The sequence below is a fragment of the Microcaecilia unicolor genome, chromosome 5 (assembly GCF_901765095.1).
Source record: "Microcaecilia unicolor chromosome 5, aMicUni1.1, whole genome shotgun sequence".
Classification (NCBI taxonomy): Eukaryota; Metazoa; Chordata; class Amphibia; order Gymnophiona; family Siphonopidae; genus Microcaecilia; species Microcaecilia unicolor.
Window position 1 is genome coordinate 229,830,087 of NC_044035.1, and position 22,524 is coordinate 229,852,610.

Consider the following 22,524-nt stretch of genomic DNA (forward strand, 5'->3'; position numbering starts at 1 on the left):
GTTCTGTCCAGAGGCAGTCTAAATGTACCAACATTGTCCATTTCAGCACACTATTAGCAGCCAAGTTCATACAAAGTTAATTATGTCCAAAAGTGAATCCTAAGGGTGGTTAAACAATTAGGTATAAACTGTGTTGCTATTTGTTTTTGTTTTTTTTTTACTTACTTGTTTTGGACTGCTTTGGGTACTGCTGATCTGTACATCTGCTGTCTGGAATTTTGGAAGATGGAAATGAGAAAATAAAAATTAAATTTTGGATGTACTCTGTAGAAGTTGTTGTTTACTTTTGTAATGTGTGTGTATGGATGCCTGTTCTGGTGTATACATCTATATATATAAAACTCACCCTCAACGTTCTATTGTCGGATGACATCACTGAAGCCAAGGTTCGTAAGTTCGAAGCTCTGAAGCCAAGAAAATCACAGCCTCGGGGCCCCACCCTCACGTCAAACGTTATGACGTTGAGGGCGGAGGCGGAGCAATTAACCCATATCGACGACGGGTGGGGGGGGGGGGGGTGCACAGGAAAGCCTTGCTAGCGCCCGTTTAATTGGCTCCAGAAATGGGCCTTTTTTTTACTAGTGTGATAATATTTGAATAACTGTCTATACTTATGGCTATGATTTCTGAACACGCAACAACATTAAAGGACAAACTTTTAAATGCCCAACTGGGTATATATAGTAATCTCATCTTTGTTAAATGTTTCAGATATATCCATGATATAACTGAATTCTATTATTCTCTCTCACTGTGTTTTCAAATGCAAGCCACATTGAAATTGAGTTTGCTTGGGATAACATGAGACAAAATGTTAAATAAATAAATAAATCCTTTATTCTCCACCTTTTAAGACACTGCCTATCCAGCTGGATGGTGATGGCACAAGGAAAGCAAGTTTGGTCCAGTGAACCTGTTCCTTAGCTGGGCCTTAGTATTACCATATTGAAAATGTGACCATACCATGCCTCTGTGGTTATTTTTCACTAATAAGTTAAACGATTAACTGGCTATCTTGAAAGGATTATATAACCTTTGGATGCATGACTAGGGACACAAAAATACACTTAGCTATTCAATATCACAATTCTTCATGTACAGCCAGAAAACAACCTTTTAAGGTGGGTAGTGTTCACAATGAGCTCCTTTTATTATCGATGAAATAGAAGAGATAAGAGTTTTCAGTTTTGGTACGGTATAAGTCATCACAAGAACAAAATACAAGAAAACCAATGGACTGCATTAGGGTCTTATAGCCCATTTTGGTATGTTTAAACAAAAGAGATCTGCATGAAACAAATTATTTTTATTTTGACTTATAAAACTACTTGTCCCTGAAACATGCCCAAAAACAGAATAATCCATTTGTGTATCTAAAATGTAAATAAACATCTAGATAACAGATGAAGTGAGGATGTGATTCCATGTGCCCCAATGAAAAGAGAGTTTAATTTTACTTCCATTTAATTGCAGTCTGTTCCAACTTCATAACACAAGGCTTCTCAATGTGGACTACATTTAAGATGAACCTCAGAAACAGGACATCCTCACTGAAATTTGGCCATCTGCATTTGTATAGAACAGTGTAGAAAAATGAACACAAAATACAGAGTTTATAACTGATGTTTCTACCAGCTAAAACAATTTTTTAAACTGTTTGAGTGATATTCAATGTTTATTTGACGATATTTATATCAACATACGGGAAGCTTTCAAATAAAAAGGTGTAAAATAAGTAAAAAAAAAATCTTTTGGCCTCCACCTTTACTGCCTATCCAGCTGGACCAGGTTTAGACTTTTTTTTTTTACAGATAGACCACACATAAGCAGTCCCTTATTTATAATAATATTTAGCTTTTTTCAATAGTGTTTGCTATTATTTGGGGTGAGATAAAAAGGCGGCAAGCTCCGCCTACTGGCTTCAGTATTAGACTAGATACGAACAGAACACAACATCTCCTGTCTTCTTCAACCTCCTTTTTTGGTGGCCGCAAACTCACACACACACATCTCGCGAGAAAAAGTGCGCGGCGGGATTTGGCAGCTGAGCTACTGTGCTGCGTCATGTTGCCATGGAAATGCCGGCTTGCCTGAACAGAGCGGGAGTGAGTGATGTTTTAGAGTAGTCGGGAGCAGTGTGCTGTGCTCGTATCCTGTGCTTCTTGAATCTCTGCGCCATCCGGAGAGGGGTAGCGGCGCTCCGGGCTCTGCAGGTGAGTCTGTAGTTGTGGGAGAGTGAAGTCGAAAGGGCTGAGGGCCGGTTCCAGAGGCTGTCACGTCCCTTATCAGCCGAATTCAAGCTGTACCGTTATTGTCCCCTCCGTACCCAATGCTTTGGAGAAGGATGGACTAGGTGAGGGCTGGCCATTCTTCAGATGCGAGCACCCCAAGGACATTGTTACTAATCGTCTTGATCCCCCTCCCCCCATAGATAAAGAATTAGGAAAAACAAAAACATTTAGTGAATTAGGTCCGGTCCAGAATGTATGAGGCATGGTACGGTGGGAAGCCTAAGAGTGAGATACTGACATGTGTCCTCTATTGTATCTCCTGACTTAAGAAAAGGAGGCGGCGGGGATGGGGAATAAATACCTTGCTTCGTGCCTAAAACGATCCGAATGAGTTTCTGTGTCGGGCAGCTCCTAAGACATAGGAGTGGGGACGGATAAAGTGTGGTAATAGAAATTCAGTACACTTCTACTGACAACTGGGGAGTATAGCTAAATAAATAGACGACTTTAGAGATTTTCTTTGAATGTAGAAACTAGCTAATTTTTAAACAGTGTGGAAAAAAACTGGAATGTTTCTGTATAAAGCTGACTGTACTTTGGAAAAATCCATGCATATTCAGTGTCACTATCTGTAGCGATGACATTGAATTTACTTGAACAGTGCTTGCTGAAGATGTTGCATATATACTGTATGAAATTAAACTGCTTAAGTATACTGATAGTTGCTAAATATCGCCTGTCTCCTTATAGCTGGATGACACACCAATGCTGCTCCCTTGCTCTACTACTACTACTACTTCTGCTTATCATTTCTATAGCGCTACTAGACGTACGCAGCGCTGTACACTTGAACATGAAGAGACAGTCCCTGCTTGACAAAGCTTACAATCTAATTAGGACAGACAAACAAGATATAAGGGAATATTAAAGTGAGGGTGATAAAATAAGGGTTCTCAACAAGTGAACAAGAGTTAGGATTTAAAAGCAGAATCAAAAAGGTGAGCTTTTAGCTTAGATTTGAAGACGGCCAGAGATGGAGCTTGACGTACCGGCTCAGGAAGTCTATTCCAGGCATAAGGTGCAGCAAGATAAAAGGAACAGAGTCTGGAGTTAGCAGTAGAGGAGAACGGTGCAGATAAGAGAGATTTACCCAGTGAACGGAGTTCCCGGGGAGGAATGTAGGGAGAGATGAGAGTGGAGAGGTACTGAGGAGCTGCAGAGTGAATGCACTTATAGGTCAATAAGAGGAGTTTGAACTGTATGCGGAAACGGATAGGAAGTCAGTGAAGTGACTTGAGGAGAGGGCTAATATCTGTCCCCTCACTATATATCATCCCTCTAATTCTATAAACTTGCGTGCACAATTTTACTCTCTGCATGCAAAGTTGCACACACAAGTTATAGAATAGTGTCAGTTACACAAGTAGCTTGATAATTTGCAGCTAATTGGCTTGATTTGTTGGCATAACTATCTTTAGTCGGGATTTTGCAATTTGTGCTTGCAAAAGCCATAGCATACAATTACAAGGGGGTGTGGACCTTGAAGGGACATAGGTGGGTCAGGAACATGCCTAGTACTTGCGCACTTGGGTCCATAGGTGGGTCAGGAGCATGCCTAGTACTTGCGCACTTGGGTTATAGAATACTATCAGTTACCCGCCTAACTGACAACAGTCATGAGCATTTATACCTGCCTTTGAGCTAGAGTAAGTTCTTGCTCCTAAAGTTAGGCACATAACTTAGGGCTTATGTTAGTATTCTATCACAATAATTACATGCACAATTGCCAATATAAAATTTGTTCTTAGCTCATCCTGGTGCCCAACTTTAGGTGACCTTTTGAGAATTTCCCCTATATGGATAAGTCCTTTTGAATATTGGGCCCCTTAGGAGCCAACAGCTGATTTTTCTTCACTCTTTCTCTGCCTGTTGTCCTTACTAAATTTCTTGGTCTGCCATAACTGTTTTAGAACCTGATTTACCAAGGCTGTACTCCCATTGTTTATGGTAAATCTTAGTAAATCAGGCCCTTAACACACCACTGTACATTGCTGGCAGAAGCCATAGCCTTCCTTCAGATGTGTTGTCAGCACAAGAACATAAGAACAGCCATACTGGGTCAGACCAGTGGTCCATCTGGCCCACTATCCTGCTTTCAACAGTGTCCAGTTCAGGTCACAGAGGTATTTGATAGAATCCCATATAGTAGCAAGATTCATGCTACTGATACCAGGGACAAGCAGTGGCTTTCCCCATGTCTAACTCAATAGCAGACTATGAACTTTTCCTCCAGGAACTTGTCCAAACCATATTTAAACCCAGATACACTAACCACTGACACCACATCCTCTGGCAACAAGTTCCAGAGCTTAACTATTCGTTGAGTGAAAAATATTTCCTCCTGTTCATTTTAAAAGTAGTGCCAAGTGACTTCCTTGAGTGTCCCCCTACTCTTTGTACTTTTTGAAAGAGTAAAAAATCAATTTGCGTTTACCCATTCTGTACTACTCTGTATTTTGTAGTTCTTTATCATATTCCTCCTTCAGCTGTCTCTTTTCAAAGCTGAATCCTAACCTCTTAAGCCTTTATTCATTTGACAGGAGTTCCACCCCTTTAATCATTTTGGTTGCCCTTCTTTGAACCTTTTCTAATTCTGCTATATCTTTTTTAAGATACGGTAACCAGAATTACACACAATACTCAAGGTGTGGTTGCACCATGGAGCAATACAGAGGCACTATAATATTCTTTGTCTTATTTTATTTATTTATTTATTTAACACATATTTTCCCACTAGTTGTAGGCTCAATGTGGCTTACACAATACCGTAGTGCAGGCTACAGTTAGTAAAATACAATTAAACAATGTAATAATAAGATAGTAATCGAATATGCAATGTATAAAACAACAGAGATAATTAAAGATAATAGAGTCCATGAATTTTGCTGTAACAAAGAAGAAGTAAGTTAGGTTGAGTCTGGAAGGTAAGTCTTCTTGAACAGGGTAGTCTTCAGTAATTTCCTGAAATTTAGATGGTTCTGAATTGATCTTAAGATTTTGGGTAGTGCATTCCATAGCTGTGTGCCTATGAAGGAGGAGCTGGATGCGTAGGTAGATTTGTATTTAAGGCTGTTGCAATCTGGATAATGTAAATTTAGGAAGGATCGGGAAAAGCAGGAACTGTTTCTGGGTGGTAGATCTATTAGATTTAACATGTATCCAGGAACTTCTCCATAAATAATCCTATGAATCAAGGTGCAAACCTTAAAGGCAATACTATCCCTTTCCTAATAATTCCTAACACTCTGTTTGCTTTTTTGGCCACCTCCACACACTGGGCAGAAGATTTTAGCGTATTGTCCACAATCCAGCTTATTTTCGAAGGAGATCGCCGGCCATCTTCCGACACAAATTGGGAGTTGGCAGGCAATCTCCTGAACCCGGCCAAATCGGTATAATCGAAAGCCGATTTTGGCCAGCGCCAACTGCTTTCCGTCGCAGAGCTGGCCAAACTTCAACGGGGCGTGTCAGTAGGGTAGCGAAGGCAGGACGGGGCGGGACGTAGGTGTGCTCACGAGATGGCCGGCTTCGCCCGATCATGGAAAAAAGAAAGCCGGCCCTGACGAGCATTTCGCCGGCTTCACTTGGTCCCTTTTTTTTCAGGACCAAGCTTTAAAAAGGTGCCCTAACTGACCAAATGACCACCGGAGGGAATCAAGGATGACCTCCCCTTACTCCCCCAGTGGTCACCAACCCCCTCCCACCCAAAAAAAAAATATATATTTTTTGCCAGCCTCTGTGTCAGCCTCAAATGTCATACCCAGCTCCCTGACAGCAGTATTTAGTGGGTGCAGTGCACTTCAGGCAGGTGGACCCAGGCCCATCCCCCCTACCTGTTACACTTGTGGTGGTAAATTTTAAGCCCTCCAAAACCCCCCAAAACCCACTGTACCCACATGTACTACTACTACTACTTAACATTTCTAGAGCGCTACTAGGGTTACGCAGCACTGTACAGTTTAACAAAAAGGATGGTCCCCGCTCCAAGGAGCTTACAATCTAATGGGCGAAATGTCAAGTTGGGGCAGTCTAGATTTCCTGAATAGTGGTTAGGTGCCGAAGGCGACATTGAAGAGGTGGACTTTGAGCAAGGCTTTGAAGATGGGCAGTGAGGGGGCCTGGCGTATGGGCGCAGGGAGATTATTCCAGGCATGGGGTGAGGCGAGGCAGAAAGGGCGGAGCCTGGAGTTGGCGGTGGTGGAGAAGGGTACTGAAAGGAGGGATTTGTCTTGAGAGCGGAGGCTACGGGTGGGAACGTAAGGGGAGATGAGGATAGAGAGGTAGGGAGGGGCTGCAGAACGAGTGCATTTGTAGGTTAATAGGAGAAGCTTAAACTGTATGTGGTACCTGATCAGAAGCCAGTGAAGTGATTTGAGGAGAGGGGTGATATGAGTATATCGGTCCAGGCGGAAGATAAGACGTGCAGCAGAGTTCTAAATGGACTGAAGGGGGGATAGATGGCAAAGTGGGAGGCCAGTGAGGAGTAGGTTGCAGTAGTCAAGGCGAGAGGTGATGAAAGAGTGGATGAGAGTTCGGGTGGCGTGCTCAGAGAGGAAAGGGCGAATTTTGCGGGCAGATGAGACGGAGACGATGAGGGTGTTATCAACTGAGATAGAGAGTGGAGGGAGAGGAGAAGTGGGCTTGGGAGGGAAGACAATAAGCTCAGTCTTGGCCATGTTCAGTTTCAAGTGGCGGTTGGACATCCAGGCAGCAATGTCGGATAAGCAGGCCGATACTTTGGCCTGGGTTTCTGCAGTGATGTCTGGTGTGGAGAGATAAAGCTGGGTGTCTACCTCGTGGAGACAGAGAGGTAAACCGACCACCTCCCATGTCGCTTCCACGGGCGGCCGGGAAGGACCGTGTAACGCAGGGAGAACAGTCCCCACACGTGGGGGAGGACAGGGAAGCAAATGAGACGCCCCGCCGACCTACCCCTGGTAATCACTACCCTTTAAAGGCCGATCACAACCCTCCGACACTCAAGCAGACACCGTGCACGATCTGCGACGATGAAACACCGAGTAACCAGGAGAGGAGCATCTGATCGCCCGGAACAAGCGGATAAACATTCCAGATAAGCTCACACTTGGCTTTGTGCTTTGCATTATGTTTTGTTTGGTTTTTTCTTTCTCCTTACTATATACTCATCAGTTGCAATGACGTTCTGAAATACAGAAGTCAACCCTGTTTGCATAAAGCTTTTAAAAATTAAAATACAATTGTAACTTAAATGCCTTTTAAATGTGTGCCACATTGAAGCAATAACTATAATGCTTTTAATTGCTAATTAATGACCTAATAACACTATGGTCATCTAAAAAAAAAAAAAAAAAATCATGTAAATGCATTTAAATGTCTGCTTGCTTTAGATAGAAGGCTCATTTACTTACTTGCTATTAGTTCGATCTAAAAGTTCATACTCTGTATCAACTGCTCCACATAATAAGGTCTAACTGTTTTCAGATTGACCCAAAAGCTTATACTCTGCACTGCTTGTTGTAATTATAAGACGCTATTTACATGCACTGCCTTCAACTTGGTTTCAAAACATGGTTTTAAAAGTCTATACTATGCTGTATACTATGCGCTAATTACCTGAATGCTAACCAACTGAACATTTGAGACAGGGCCCAAACATAGTTATGAATATCAGCAAAACACTCCTAACCATTCACTGTCTCACCCTACTCTCACACACAAACACAACCCTCAATCCAAATAACAACAATACCATAAATCACAAACCACACAACAATCTCATACACACTATGCCCACCACAAAGAGCATCCATAACAACCTACCCATGACACACCAACCATTCAAACAACCTACCAACAACTCGCCAAACCAAAGCCATAATAACCAACCAAAAGAAAAATTCTTTGAGAATGGACACCACCAACAAACAGAGGAAAACAACAACAATGACAAACCCAACTACCAAAAAAACAGGCAACTAATAAAAATAAACACAGCGAACCCCCCCAAAGAACCATATCGCTTAATCCAACTGGGATACATCAATGCAAGATCAGCAGTAAGAAATGCAGTAGATATACTAGACTGGATCACCACAGATAATTTAGACCTTCTGTTTATTACAGAAACCTGGTTCCACAGCCCCACAGACCCAGCCATCCTTGAAGCATGCCCGCCAGAATACAAAATCACCCACTGGACAAGAAGTGGAAAAAGAGGGGGCGGAATAGCCATAATTTACAAACCAGAATTCACCATCACAACCACAGGTGAATCTACTTTACCACAACTTGAAATTGCATCGACAAGAATCCATCACCCAAACCTAACAGGACACCTCAATACAATCCTATTCTACAGACCACCAGGAAAATGGCAAGACTCCCAAACACAACTCATGGACTTCATCTCGAACACATGTGTATCCGCCACAAATATCCTTATAATAGGAGACATCAACTTACACCTTGAAGATGACACCTCAACAAGCACACGAGAATGCAAAGAATTCCTAAAACTCTGGGATTTACATGCACCCTACACGCAACCAACACACGAAAAAGGACATACACTGGACATCATAACACACAAATTCGACCCGGGTTCAGCTATCACACTGACCAACACAAGATGGACACCTACATTATGGTCGGACCACCATAAAGCAAATGTCTCTCTCAAATGGCATAAAATGCACATAAACACAGTCAACAAACATGAGCGAACAACATACACCACGAGAGGAAAAATAGACCCCATAACATTCTGGCAACAGATCTACAAGAACGAATGGTCAACCAATGCTGACACCATACAATTCCTCCAAGAATGGGACGACTTATGCACAACAACACTAAACAAAATTGCCCCAATCCAAACCAGAACAACACACAGAAAAAAGTCAAACCCATGGTTCACCGAAGAGCTGAAAAAGCTTAAAACACAAGTCAGGAAACTAGAACGTGCATGGAACAAAAAAAGAGATGAAGAAACTCGAAATGCTTGGAAACTACTGCGGAGGAAATACAAATATACAATAAAACAGACTAAAAGACTACACTACAAGACAATAATAGGACCAAACTACAAAGACACACACAAACTCTTCTACCTCGTGAACAAACTGTTAGACACCACACCAGTCACAAACAACAGCAAAGATACACCTGAAGCTGACAACCTTGCGAAATACTTCAAGGAGAAAATTATACAATTAAGACTCCAAATACCTGTCAGCCCTATTGAATACGCCACACTCTTAGATTGTCTAGACCCAGAAGACGGAATTTACCCAGCAGACAGAACTTGGACTGAATTCGAACTACTATCAGAAAACCTCATCTCTGAAACACTTAGAAGATACGCCAAATCCCACTGCAAACTAGATACATGCCCTAATAACCTCATGAAATCAGCTCCTGAACAGTTCATAATAGACCTAACAAACCACATAAACTTCATGCTACAAAACGGACTTTTCCCTAAAGAGAAAGGAAAAATTTTACTCACCCCTATACCCAAAGACACAAAGAAAAGCGCAAGGGAAATAACCAACTACAGACCAGTAGCATCCATACCACTAATAACCAAAATAACCGAAGGAGTGGTAACTAAACAACTCACTAACTATTTAAACAAACATTCAATACTGCACGATGCCCAATCAGGATTCCGATCAAATCACAGCACAGAAACAGTATTAATCACCCTCATGTCTAAATTCAAACAACTGATTGCAACCGACAACAACATACTCCTCCTACAATTTGACATGTCCAGTGCCTTCGACATGGTAGACCACGGAATCCTAGTACACATACTCGAATACTTTGGCATGGGAGGAAACGTCCTAAATTGGTTCAAGGGGTTCCTAACCCAACGCTCATACCAAGTCACATCAAACTCAGCCACGTCTGCCGCATGGACACCTGAATGTGGAGTACCACAAGGATCACCCCTCTCACCGACTATCTTCAACCTAATGATGACCCCTTTGGCAAAACTCCTATCCAACCACAACTTCAACCCTTACATCTACGCCGATGATGTAACAATATACATCCCTTTCAAAAAAGACATCAAAGAAATCACCAAGGAAATCAACCAAAGTCTACGTATCATGAACACCTGGGCTGATGCATTTCATTTGAAACTAAATGCAGAAAAAACTCAATGCCTGGTACTCACCTCCCAATACAACACGAATGAATTTACCACCATAAACACGCCTAACCTGAATCTTCCAATCTCAGAAACGCTAAAAATCCTTGGAGTTACTATCGACCGCCACCTAACACTTGAAACCCATGCAAACAACACAACCAAAAAGATGTTTCACTGCATGTGGAAACTGAAAAGAATTAGACCATTCTTCCCTAGATCTGTCTTCCGTAGCCTAGTACAATCACTAGCACTCAGCCATCTGGATTACTGCAACTCACTGTACGCAGGCTGCAAAGAGCAAATCCAGAAGAAACTTCAAACAGCCCAAAATACAGCAGCCAGACTCATCTTCGGAATACCAAAATATGAAAGTGCAAAACCCTTACGAGAGAAGCTACACTGGCTCCCACTCAAAGAACGCATTACTTTTAAAGTATGCACACTGGTCCACAAAATCATCCATGGCGAAGCCCCAGCTTACATGTCGGAGTTAATTGACTTACCACCTAGAAATGCAAAAAGATCATCCCGAACTTTCCTCAATCTCCACTTCCCTAACTGCAAGGGCCTGAAATACAAGACGCTGCATGCATCAACCTTTTCTTACATGAGCACGCAGTTCTGGAACAAACTGCCACATAACCTGAAAACGATACATGAACAAACCAATTTCCGTAAGTCATTGAAGACACATCTTTTTGAAAAAATTTATGGAAAGAAAGAAGAAACACATAAAGCTCACACGTACTGCTCAGTAATACATCAACACATCCACTTATGAATTCAAACCCTTAACCTCACCACACTCATACATTTACTCTCAGAAAAATGCATACCATAGGCTTCACACAGCACCCCTCAATATCCCGTTCTCTCCTTCCAATGTCTCATTCTTCTTTTCAATCAATTTAGTCCTTACGATTTTGACCTTATCTTGCTTACCCTCATAATGTAATCCATAACCTGAATTGTAACAAATTGTATTTCCATTTTTCATAATGTATTGTAAGCCACACTGAGCCCGCAAATAGGTGGGAAAATGTGGGATACAAATGCAATAAAATAAATAAATAAAGATGATATTGGAAACCATGAGATGAGACTAGAGAGCCCAGGGAAGAGGTGTAGATTGAGAAAAGAAGGGGTCCAAGGACAGATCCCTGAGGAACTCCAACAGAGAGCGGGATGGGGGTGGAGGAAGAACCATGAGAATGTACTCTGAAGGTATGGTGGGAGAGATAAGAGAAGAACCAGGAGAGGACAGAGCCCTGGAACCCAAATGAGGACAGTGTGGTAAGAAGTAAGTTGTGATTGACAGTGTCAAAAGCGGCGGATAGGTCGAGGAGGATGAGGATGGAGTAGTGACCTTTGGATTTGGCAAGGAACAGGTCATGTAAGTGCCCCCCTTCATCCCTAAGTGCTATGGTAGTGGTGTACAGTTGTGGGGAGTAGGTTTTGGGGGGGATTTGGGGGGCTCAGCACCCAAGGTAAGGGAGCTATGCAACCTGGGAGCTATTTTTGAAGTCCACTGCAGTGCCCCCTAGGGTGCCCGGTTGGTGTCCTGGCATGTGAGGGGGACCAGTGCACTACAAATTCTGGCTCCTCCCACGACCAAATGCCTTGGATTTGGCCGGGTTTGAGATCGCCGGCATTAGTTTCCATTATCGGCGAAAACCGATGCCGGCCATCTCAAACCCGGCCATCTCTGACATTTGGTCGGCCTGATCCGTATTGTCGAAACGAAAGATGGCCGGCCATCTTTTTCGATAATACGGTTTGGGACTGCTCTTTGTGGCGCCAGCCAAATAGATGGCTGGCCATCTATTTGGCCAGCGCCATTCGATTATGCCCTCAATGACACCTAGATCTTTTTCTTGAGTGCTGACTCCTAGGGTGGAACCTAGCATCAAATAACTATGATTTGGATTATTCTTCCCAACAATGTGCATCACTTAAATCTCATCTGCCATTTGGATGCCCAGTCTTCCAACTTCCTAAGATCTTCCTGCAATTTTTCACAATCCACATGCGTTTTAACAACTTTGAATAGTTCTGAGTCATCTGCAGATTTAATCACCTCACTCTTTGTTCCTATTTCCAAATCATTGATAAATATTTTAAATAGAACCAGTCCCAGTACAGATCCCCAGGGCACTCCACTATTCACCCTCCTCCACTGAGAGAATTGGCCATTTAACCCTATTCTCTTTTTCTATCCATCAACCAGTTCCTAATCCACATCAGAACATTGACTCTTATCCCATGGCTTTTTAATTTTCTCAGGAGTCTCTCATGAGGAACTTTGTCAAATGCCTTCTGAAAATCTAGATACACAACATCAACCAGCTAACCTTTATCCACATGTTTATTCAGGCAGTCCCCTGATAGCTGCCCCTGAGGTGATTGCTACTTTGGTAGAAACTCACACCCTCTCAGTGCTGTTCCCCTATCCAGTATTCACTTCGCTTCTATCTCTTTTCTACTCCCTCCATGCGCTGGTCATCCAGCCACTTTCACATCTCTTCAACTTTCTTCACCCAGACACACTCTCATATTACCCATTCCAGTTTATCAGCCTTGGGGCACCTCCAAGCAGTGGCGTAGCAAGGGCGGGGCGGTGGGGGCGGTCTGCCCCGGGTGTCATCGGGTGGGGGGGTGCTCCGCTCCCGCTACTCCGCCTTTAAAACTTTTTTTTCGACGCGCCGGAGAGTGGCAGGCAGCGCGCCTCGCGTCTGCCCTGCTAGTAAAGAAGATCTTGCTGACGTCGTCGCCCTTCCCACATTGAGTCCCGCCCCCCTCTGAGGCAACTTCCTATTACCGCGAGGGCGGGCGGGATTCAGTGTGGGAAGGACGACGATGTCAGCGAGATCTTCTTTACTAGCAGGGCAGACGCGAGGCGCGCTACCTGCCACTCTCCGGCGCTTCGAAAAAAAAACAGCTGTGGGGGGGGGGACTCAGAGGGGAGAAGGGGATTGGGGAGGGGTGGGGCGCTCAGAGGGGTGCTTAAAGGGGATTAGGGAGGGTGGGAGAGCATCAAGGAGGGGAGAAGGGGATTGGGGAGTGTGAGGGCGCTCAGAGGGGTGCTTAAAGGGGATTAGGGAGGGTGGGAGAGCATCAAGGAGGGGAGAAGGGGATTGGGGAGGGTGGGGGCGCTCAGAGGGGTGCTTAAGGAGATTAGGGAGGGTGGGAGAGCATCAAGGAGGGGAGAAGGGGATTGGGGAAGGGTGGGGGAGCTCAGAGGGGTGCTTAAAGGGGGTTAGGGGGGGTGGGGGAGCTCAGAGGGGTGCTTAAAGGGGATTAGGGAGGGTGGGAGAGCATCAAGGAGGGGAGAAGGGGATTGGGGAGGGTGGGGGTGCTCAGAGGGGGGAGGGGAGTGCTCAGATGGGAGAAGGGGTCTGAAGCTGGAACTGGGGTCTGACAAGGTGGCAGGAGGGAAAATGGGTCCATGCCTGTGGCAGGTGGGAGAATGGGTCTGGGGCTGAAAGGGGGGGATGCAAGGCATGTGGTGGATGAAGGGGACTGGAACTGGGGGCTGAAAAGAGGGGGCAGAGAGAGAGTGGACAGATCCTGGATGGAAGGGGGGCACGTGAAGGAGGGCAGACCCTGGATGGATGAGTAGGGAGGGAAGACGGATTGAAGGGGCAGAGAGAAAGGGCAGATGGTGGGTGGAAGGGGAGAGAGAAAGAGGGCAGACTGGGGCAAATGGTGGATGGAAGGGGCAGAGATAGAGGGCAGATGTTGATGGAAGGGGGAGAGAGAGATGGCAGACTGGGGCAGATGGTGCATGGAAGGGGCAGAAGTGGATGGAAGGGTTGAGAGGGCAGACAGTGGATGGAAGGGGCAGAGAGAGAGGGCAGACAGTGGATGGCAGAGAGAGAGCGAAGACAGATGCTGGATAGAAGGAAGACAGTGAAAAGATGAGGAAAGCAGAAACCAGAGACAACGAACTGTAAATATATATTTTTATTTTTTTGCTTTAGGATAAAGTAGTATAGTAGCTGTGTTAATAAATGTTTATAATAGAACATGTAAATAAGGTAATCTTTTTATTGGACTAATTTTAATACATTTTACTTTCGGAGAACAAAACCCCCTTCCTCAGGTCAGGATAGGACACTGTAACAGTACTATACTGAATTGACCTGAGGAAGGAGGTTTTGGTCTCTGAAAGCTAAATGTATTAGTCCAATAAAATGATATTATTTGTTTTATTTCTATTTGTTAATTTGTAAAGTGGTGATTGGTATTTGTTAGTTTTTTTCAAATTTACATCTGCTGTCTTTATATTTTGCACAGTACTAGAGGACATTTTCTGTTTCTGTGGTGTTGCATTGTATGCAGAGTCTGGCATCGGGGGTTCAGTTTAATTTTTGTCAAAATAGAAAGTTTATGATTACTTATTCTATAGTGGATTAGGGTGTATCTATTTGTGAAAAAGACATGACTTTCGGTTGGCATTGACTGTGCAGGATCGACGATCTGTACTAATCTGTCTGTTTTCGTTTTACAATAGGTGAATTGATGTTCTAGTGCTCACTGTAGTGTTTAAGATGCTTTCCTTTTCCTTGTGTGACTCGTACAAATTACTGCTTATGGTATGGTAGAATTGCTCTATAGGTCCTGAGTGTTTTGTATTCTCGGTATGCCTAGTACTGGATTTCGGTGGGGGGGGGGGGGGGGTTAAAAAATGACCAGCCCCGGGTGTCAACTATCCTAGCTACGCCACTGCCTCCAAGAATCCTTCTTGTCATGTATCCCTGTCACCTTCCTGTCAGCTGCTAAAGGAACAGGAGGGCTGTTCTGCAGTCTGCACCAAACAGCTCAGATTTCAGTAAGTTTGAACTATTTACAGTGGTGGAAATAAGTATTTGATCCCTTGCTGATTTTGTAAGTGTGCCCACTGACAAAGACATGAGCAGCCCATAATTGAAGGGTAGGTTATTGGTAACAGTGAGAGATAGCACATCACAAATTAAATCCGGAAAATCACATTGTGGAAAGTATATGAATTTATTTGCATTCTGCAGAGGGAAATAAGTATTTGATCCCCCACCAACCAGTAAGAGATCTGGCCCCTACAGACCAGGTAGATGCTCCAAATCAACTCGTTACCTGCATGACAGACAGCTGTCGGCAATGGTCACCTGTATGAAAGACACCTGTCCACAGACTCAGTGAATCAGTCAGACTCTAACCTCTACAAAATGGCCAAGAGCAAGGAGCTGTCTAAGGATGTCAGGGACAAGATCATACACCTGCACAAGGCTGGAATGGGCTACAAAACCATCAGTAAGACGCTGGGCGAGAAGGAGACAACTGTTGGTGCCATAGTAAGAAAATGGAAGAAGTACAAAATGACTGTCAATCGACAAAGATCTGGGGCTCCACGCAAAATCTCACCTCGTGGGGTATCCTTGATCATGAGGAAGGTTAGAAATCAGCCTACAACTACAAGGGGGGAACTTGTCAATGATCTCAAGGCAGCTGGGACCACTGTCACCACGAAAACCATTGGTAACACATTACGACATAACGGATTGCAATCCTGCAGTGCCCGCAAGGTCCCCCTGCTCCGGAAGGCACATGTGACGGCCCGTCTGAAGTTTGCCAGTGAACACCTGGATGATGCCGAGAGTGATTGGGAGAAGGTGCTGTGGTCAGATGAGACAAAAATTGAGCTCTTTGGCATGAACTCAACTCGCCGTGTTTGGAGGAAGAGAAATGCTGCCTATGACCCAAAGAACACCGTCCCCACTGTCAAGCATGGAGGTGGAAATGTTATGTTTTGGGGGTGTTTCTCTGCTAAGGGCACAGGACTACTTCACCGCATCAATGGGAGAATGGATGGGGCCATGTACCGTACAATTCTGAGTGACAACCTCCTTCCCTCCGCCAGAGCCTTAAAAATGGGTCGTGGCTGGGTCTTCCAGCACGACAATGACCCAAAACATACAGCCAAGGCAACAAAGGAGTGGCTCAGGAAGAAGCACATTAGGGTCATGGAGTGGCCTAGCCAGTCACCAGACCTTAATCCCATTGAAAACTTATGGAGGGAGCTGAAGCTGCGAGTTGCCAAGCGACAGCCCAGAACTCTTAATGATTTAGAGATGATCTGCAAAGAGGAGTGGACCAAAATTCCTCCTGACATGTGTGCAAACCTCATCATCAACTACAGAAGACGTCTGACCGCTGTGCTTGCCAACAAGGGTTTTGCCACCAAGTATTAGGTCTTGTTTGCCAGAGGGATTAAATACTTATTTCCCTCTGCAGAATGCAAATAAATTCATATACTTTCCACAATGTGATTTTCCGGATTTAATTTGTGATGTGCTATCTCTCACTGTTACCAATAACCTACCCTTCAATTATGGGCTGCTCATGTCTTTGTCAGTGGGCACACTTACAAAATCAGCAAGGGATCAAATACTTATTTCCACCACTGTAGTACAAAAACTCCCTTCTGGTTTTATGATCTCACATCTCCTAAGCCACTTGAAATCCCAAGACTGTCTAGAAGAGTTCCTGCACTACACGATGGCTCAAACTTTCTGAAAGCTGTACTGTCCAATGGACCGTGCAAATATTGTGGGATGGGGGCATGAAATCTTGGTCACAAAAATGGTGTAATTTCTGTAGATGCCGTGGAAACCTAGTGCTTTGGAATTGTCAAGTTCTGAATTAAAACAAGAGAAAAAGAATCCTTTCTCTATTCATTTCTTTATGACATTACAGTGCTATGACAGTGAAAATGAAGTAAAAGGAAGATGTCTCCTCTGTGCATGAAACCAGAATGCATAATAATTTTTGAATGAAAGTATTAAGAACAAAGAATGGATTTTACAGTGTTCAAGACTATAAGGAGAGGGAGGGGGAACCAATTCATGTCACTTTACATGCAAATATAAGAATGAAATATTATAGCAGGAAGAGTCTTACTGTGTGAGAGCTTAAAGAATTGAGCTAGACTGCCTATGTCTGACAACTTTGCTCCCATTTCTTTAGGTTTAGTGATGCTCAACCTGAGGCACAGGAACCTCATGTGGTAAGACCCGCAGTGTGGCTCTTTCACACAACATGGTTTTATTAAGGCAGAAAATAAAATTGAATACCTAAAGGTCATGATTAAAAGAAGATAGCATTAGAAAGCAGATTTTTGAAACTCAGCTAGCTGCTAATATGGTTCATAAAGTGACAAAGGTTGACGACCACTGTTTTAGATATGTGATTATGACACTACAGTGAAATAAGTTTTCTCCCGAGTGTCCTGCATAAAAAACATTCTCTGTCCTACAATAATTGGCTTGACAATCCCACTTTAGCAGTGATGCACTGAATGACAACATTCCTATTAATATATTGTGTTGCACTGAATGACAACATTCCTATTAATATATAATTTAGTATATTATCTGCAAAGTTTTACCTTTTTATGCTTTCCAGTCCAACAGAATTTTGAAAGTATTGTTCAAAAGGAGTCGAGAATGTCTAAAATAATTCTCCAAAACTTTAACAGGATGGGACGACACTTGGCATAGAGGAGAAACCAGTGAAATGACACTTCAGTTTTGAAAATGGGCCAGATTGGACTTAGTGTTCCAGAAAAATAAGCCCATACCCTCAAAAAAAGAAGGCGCAGTTGTAGCTTCTGTAGTATAGAAACTTACATACAATGAAACATAGCAGTTAGGGAATTTCTCCTTTCAAACTGCCTCACCCCTGTTTTCTACTCTTTCCACTTCCAAACCTCCTTATCCACAAAAACTACCCTTTCACAACTGCCCTTACCCTAAAAAACTACTCCCACATGTTTCCAGCCCACCCAAAAGTGTTCCAACCACAAAAGCTACCTCCTGCAACTGCCCAAACTGCCACCAACTGCAAACCTACCCTCATAAATGCCCTATCACCAAAAAATACTGCTCTGCAATTGCCCCATCACCCTCAAACTGCCCCAAACACAAACCCTACTTCCCTGCAGTTTTTCATTAGCTGCCAAACTGCCCCACCCTTCTAAAATAACCCCCTTAACTTCTCCATAACACCTAAACTGCTCCATCCTCAAAAACAACCCACTGCAACTCCCTATCGCCTCAAATTACCCTACCACCTAAAACTACCCCTTGCAATTCTTTCACCATTCCCCAAACTGCCCCTGCAAAATGTACCCCACCAAAATGCCCCATTGCTGACTACTACCCCCACAATTACCCCAACACCCCCAAACTGCCTCATCCTCCTAAAATAAACTCCCAAAGAAAACACACCCTCCCCAAAGCTAACCGTTGTAACTAGTACCCAGCAGTCTTTAAATTTCACCACCCTTCAACACACATATACATACTGTCAACACATAAATACAGACCCACCAATCTACAGGCAAAACAGACATGCATACACCCACCCACCCACATACACACTGTACTGGGGTTGGAAAGAATTCCATGTGTTGTGCTCTGAATGCTTTCCCCACTTGATTCTTAAACAGAATTATATATATTTTTTATTTGCATTTCAAAAATTTTACAACAAAGAATAATCTTTGAAAAGAAAATCAGAAATGTACAAAAGTCAACTAACTCATTAGCATAGTAATTAAGGAAACTATTCAGTTATGTTTAAATCATTTTTATTAGTCAACAGACATATCAAGCTAAACATTTCACCAGTCAGCATACCACGTATGTACAAACATTATAACTTGAAGATCTTTTGTTTTTCAAACTTTTTACCCCCAGCTCCCTGTCCCCCCGACTTGACCTATTCCATCTTACTCTTTCTGGGTGAAATTCCCAATCTTGAGTCAAAGTCGTTTCCTTATCCAACCCTTCCCACCCTACCCTTCCCCTTCAACCCCTTCTTTAACTCATCAAAATACATTCACTCCACCAGTACTGGTCAAACAACTATCTGTTCATAAGGCGGCTTCGAGCAGCTGGTGTCAAGGTGTCCATGAATAGGCTCCAACAGTTTATCCACTTCTCGCCTCTTTCCGAGGACAATTGTTTTATGCCCATCCTCTCAATCCGAATTAAATATATCATCCGCAATCTCCACCCCTGCAAAGTGGGGTATCTATTTGTAATCCACTCAGCCAGGATGCATTGTTTTGCTGTTATAATAGATTTTTCCACAAAGGCCTTCATTCCCTTTGGGCTCTGCTGCGGAATTGACCAACGGCCCAGCAACAGCCTGGCATCACTTTTCCAACGTACCCTCCATAAAGTTGATACTTGGGCCATAAGGGTCCTCCAAAAGGTTCTGATACCTCTGCATGACCACAACATATGACCCAATGTTGCTCCTTCTGCTTTGCATTTCGGGCATTCGCCCCAGGGGGACACTCCCATGTGGAATGCCCTCCTTGGTGCTATATACAGTGGGGGAAATAAGTATTTGATCCCTTGCTGATTTTGTAAGTTTGCCCACTGACAAAGACATGAGCAGCCCATAATTGAAGGGTAGGTTATTGGTAACAGTGAGAGATAGCACATCACAAATTAAATCCGGAAAATCACATTGTGGAAAGTATATGAATTTATTTGCATTCTGCAGAGGGAAATAAGTATTTGATCCCCCACCAACCAGTAAGAGATCTGGCCCCTACAGACCAGGTAGATGCTCCAAATCAACTCGTTACCTGCATGACAGACAGCTGTCGGCAATGGTCACCTGTATGAAAGACACCTGTCCACAGACTCAGTGAATCAGTCAGACTCTAACCTCTACAAAATGGCCAAGAGCAAGGAGCTGTCTAAGGATGTCAGGGACAAGATCATACACCTGCACAAGGCTGGAATGGGCTACAAAACCATCAGTAAGACGCTGGGCGAGAAGGAGACAACTGTTGGTGCCATAGTAAGAAAATGGAAGAAGTACAAAATGACTGTCAATCGACAAAGATCTGGGGCTCCATGCAAAATCTCACCTCGTGGGGTATCCTTGATCATGAGGAAGGTTAGAAATCAGCCTACAACTACAAGGGGGGAACTTGTCAATGATCTCAAGGCAGCTGGGACCACTGTCACCACGAAAACCATTGGTAACACATTACGACATAACGGATTGCAATCCTGCAGTGCCCGCAAGGTCCCCCTGCTCCGGAAGGCACATGTGACGGCCCGTCTGAAGTTTGCCAGTGAACACCTGGATGATGCCGAGAGTGATTGGGAGAAGGTGCTGTGGTCAGATGAGACAAAAATTGAGCTCTTTGGCATGAACTCAACTCGCCATGTTTGGAGGAAGAGAAATGCTGCCTATGACCCAAAGAACACCGTCCCCACTGTCAAGCATGGAGGTGGAAATGTTATGTTTTGGGGGTGTTTCTCTGCTAAGGGCACAGGACTACTTCACCGCATCAATGGGAGAATGGATGGGGCCATGTACCGTACAATTCTGAGTGACAACCTCCTTCCCTCCGCCAGGGCCTTAAAAATGGGTCGTGGCTGGGTCTTCCAGCACGACAATGACCCAAAACATACAGCCAAGGCAACAAAGGAGTGGCTCAGGAAGAAGCACATTAGGGTCATGGAGTGGCCTAGCCAGTCACCAGACCTTAATCCCATTGAAAACTTATGGAGGGAGCTGAAGCTGCGAGTTGCCAAGCGACAGCCCAGAACTCTTAATGATTTAGAGATGATCTGCAAAGAGGAGTGGACCAAAATTCCTCCTGACATGTGTGCAAACCTCATCATCAACTACAGAAGACGTCTGACCGCTGTGCTTGCCAACAAGGGTTTTGCCACCAAGTATTAGGTCTTGTTTGCCAGAGGGATTAAATACTTATTTCCCTCTGCAGAATGCAAATAAATTCATATACTTTCCACAATGTGATTTTCCGGATTTAATTTGTGATGTGCTATCTCTCACTGTTACCAATAACCTACCCTTCAATTATGGGCTGCTCATGTCTTTGTCAGTGGGCAAACTTACAAAATCAGCAAGGGATCAAATACTTATTTCCCCCACTGTATATCCTCAGAGCTATTTTGTATTGTATGTCCCATTGGGTAGCATAAACCGAACGTCGTCGAATAGATATTATATGTTCTCTAAGTTGATCTGGCGTTAGTGTAATTAACAAGTCTCTCTCCCAGCTCTCTGCCAGTCGTTTGTAATCCATTTCAGATATCGTATCCTTTATATGACGGTGGTGGTAGGCTAGGGGTACTTTCACTTGTGCCTCCAGAGAAAAGGCTGCCGATAATTCTTCTTGAACATCTTCCGTTAAGTCTGTCCAGGGTAAAGATTGGAGGTAATGCCTCAACTGCATATAATGGAAATTATCTGTTTTAGACATTGCATATTCCGTTTCCAGTTCTTGGAACGTTTTAGGGTTTCCATCCGCAGTCAGTACATGCAACAAGTATATAATCCCTTTTTGTTTCCAACGACTAAAGGCTGAATAAAGGCACCCTGGCTGAAAGTCTGGGTTGTTGGCCACCGACAAAAACGGTGTTACTTTAGCGGAGAAACGATGTAGACGACATATCCATCTCCAAGCTGCTTTTGCAGAACTCATAATCCCTGTTAGTTTCAAAATTTTTGGGATCTCCGCTCCTCCTGTATGCAAGCAGTTACTGAAATGCGCTTGCGGCAGAAGTTGCAGCTCCAAATCTGTATTTGAGTAATAAGATGTCCGACAGAACCAATCCCTTATGTGGCGCATACTACTTGCCACGGTAATGCTCTTTACACTAATTAGTCCCATCCCTCCATACTCAGTTGGTGTGTACATAACTGGCAAGGATATGCGTGCTTTTTTCCCACTCCACAAGAAGCGTCTCAGCAGTTTATTCAGTTTACATTCATCACTGAATTTCAATGACAATGGCAATAATTGAAAAATATATAACCATTTTGGTATTACAAACATATTATACATTGCTATCTTACCCCAAAGATTCAGTGGAAGGGAACTATTCAGTTATAACAGTGCACATAATTATAAGTCTGCATTAGCTACTTTGGAGGTTTCAGGAAATAAGGGTCAACAACCAAGTTATAGGTGGTACCTTTTTCGCCAAGGACAAGCAGGACAGCGTTTCTCACATAGTGGTGACGTTATCCAACGGAGCCCCTGTGTGAATGCTA

At 43.6% G+C, this 22,524-nt stretch overlaps 1 protein-coding gene across 1 annotated transcript in view; it reads left to right on the forward strand.

Annotated features, from left to right (window-relative positions):
- Positions 1-2,137: 2,137 nt before the first annotated feature.
- CCDC181 (coiled-coil domain containing 181) overlaps positions 2,138-22,524 on the forward strand; it is a 301,144-nt gene continuing 280,757 nt past the window's right edge. The window contains exon 1 of the mRNA XM_030203843.1: positions 2,138-2,213. The gene's annotated coding sequence lies outside the window, so the exon portion shown is untranslated. The remainder of the gene's footprint in view (positions 2,214-22,524) is intronic.